Below are 2346 nucleotides of genomic sequence, written 5' to 3' on the forward strand. Positions count from 1 at the left end.
AAGCTGTTTTTGTTTGCTGGAGAAAGGAAAGCACAATTGGCCCAAAACACACTGCAGAAGTAATCCAGTCTGAGACTGTTTTAATTGCTCTGGCTCAATGCTAGGGAATTATGGGAACTATAGTTTTGTGAGATATTTAGCCTACTCTTTCAGAGAGCTCATCTGCTACCACAATAAAGTACAATTCCCAGGAGCTCCTAGCAGCGAACCAGGGCAGTTAAAGCAGTCTCAAACTAGATTATTTCTGCAGTGCGTTTTGCACTATAGCTACATCTCCCAGTGCAGGATCTTGGCCATCACTTTTTTGGGGCATTCCAGCTCCTACAATCCACCAGCCAACATAGCTATTTTCCCAGGCTCTGGACCATCAGTTCATCTTCTAGATCAGTGGTTCCCACCCTGTGCGCTGGAACCACTTTGGGGGTCGAACAACCTTTTCACAGGGGTGCCTAAGACCATCGGAAAACACTTATTTGCATGTAGCAATGAAAATAATTGTATGGTTGGGGGAGACCATAAAATGAGGAACTGTATTAAAGGGTCCCGGTATTAGGAAGGTTGAGAACCACTGTTCTAGATTAAGCAACAGAAGGGAAACACAGTAATACAAGGATTTGAAAGGAATTAAGTAGGGGAAAGACTGAGCATAATCTCCCCAACCATGTTTCCCTTGCAAATCTACTCTACACAGCTCTTTAATGATGACTGATGGTGCCAATAAACAAACAGTTGCCAATAAACAAACAGTTGTGGAAAGTATTCTTATGCTTTGCAAGCACAAAAGTTACAAATTAGGAGAATTACTATTTTGATCCATTGATCTTTATTGTATCACCTTTACACAGTAAAAGTGTAGAAATGCCTAGGTGATCTAGATTCTCTTACTGGTCCTCTTGTAATGGAGGTCACCCATACTCGTTATCTAGAAAGAAACAAACAACCGATTAAAAAGCTTACATGGGTGTATTATGCAGATAAACATCCACACACTGCCTGCCCGCAACACTGAAAGACACCATTCAAACCAATGTAAATTTAAAATAAACCTTTGCTCAGACATGAAGTTTGCAGAGTGACAGGTGTGGACACTGTCTCAGTATAATCACTCATACTGGAATTTAACCAGTTACATTTGGGAGCAATGATTAAGCCATCAATCACACTGTACAGCCTGAGCTGGGTGCCTCATTCTGCCAAAAGGTGGCTTGATCCAATTACACCGGTACATCTTTTGTATTCTTGGTGTTATGTCTGTTGGTCCAATTTTATAAGCCATTAGACATGAAAAGTGGTATAAAAATCCTTTCAAAAATTAAATTGACACATACATAGAATCTATGAAAGTGTTAAGTCTCAATCAGTTCAGTTGTTAGTGCCAACTGAACTAGATTCACTGCATCAGTGGGAATGTGTTAACCGGCCCTTAAGTTTCTTTGGCTAACCCTCTCTTCTGGAGGGTTCTGTCTCACTTCATGTACTCATGTCATGATCAAAATGGAGGTCAGTCATTAAGAGGGCTTATAACTTTATATATACACAATTAACTTAGGGTGAAGAAATAAATCTGTGTCAGGCATGTAAGCACTCAAAGGGAAAGAAATACCATTTGTTAATCTGAATGCACCAAAACTCATACTCATTTTTTTACGTCAACTAGAATATGCAAAGTTCACCTAGTTTTGAAAAGAAGTCAATTATATATAATTTGGGGTGGATGGGAAGTATGCATTCCCACAGCTAAAGCAAAATCTATATTTGTTTGTAGCACGAGTACATCAGACATATCAGCCACTTAAGTACTAACACCATTGTCTTCCATACCTTAAAATGACAGAAGTGGCCCAGGCCACAGTGAGGACTTAGAAAGTCATCTATGGCGCAGTACAGACCGGCAAGGAAACATTGTGCTGCATGGTGTTGCTGTGGCAACCAGACCGCATGGCACAACTGCGCAGTAAAAAAAGAGCCGCCTGGAGCAGCTCCTTTTTGCAATGTCGTAAGAGCTGCGTCACATCCCTTACAATGCTGCTTTGTTTTAGAGATGTGTGGGCACTGAGACGCCCATATGTCATTACTACGTGGCTTGTGTGGGCAGTTCCACTCAAAAATGGTGCCGCCCGCATGTAATAATGCTTAGGAGAGTGCAGTTGGTGCATGTTCCCGAGCCCTACTATTGCTGCCAGGACACCGCTTCCTGGCAGTTTGTACCAGGCCTGTGTTTCAGACCTCATACTCAAGGTATCCTTACATTAGTGAGGGTGTTTCCATTTATTTCAGTCACAGCAGTTAAGCCCTTCTGTTTTGCCACCATCACCAACTTATTGTTTCCTTCCATTTGAAAAACAG

At 41.6% G+C, this 2346-nt stretch overlaps 1 long non-coding RNA gene across 1 annotated transcript; it reads right to left on the bottom strand.

Annotated features, from left to right (window-relative positions):
* Positions 1 to 804: 804 nt before the first annotated feature.
* On the bottom strand, positions 805 to 2346 carry LOC121933350. The gene is made up of 2 exons (XR_006104517.1): positions 2249 to 2346; positions 805 to 922 (listed from the first exon to the last, which is right to left on the bottom strand). It is a non-coding gene; the product is annotated as an uncharacterized LOC121933350 (long non-coding RNA).

This window comes from Sceloporus undulatus, chromosome 6 (assembly GCF_019175285.1).
Source record: "Sceloporus undulatus isolate JIND9_A2432 ecotype Alabama chromosome 6, SceUnd_v1.1, whole genome shotgun sequence".
Taxonomy (NCBI): domain Eukaryota; kingdom Metazoa; phylum Chordata; class Lepidosauria; order Squamata; family Phrynosomatidae; genus Sceloporus; species Sceloporus undulatus.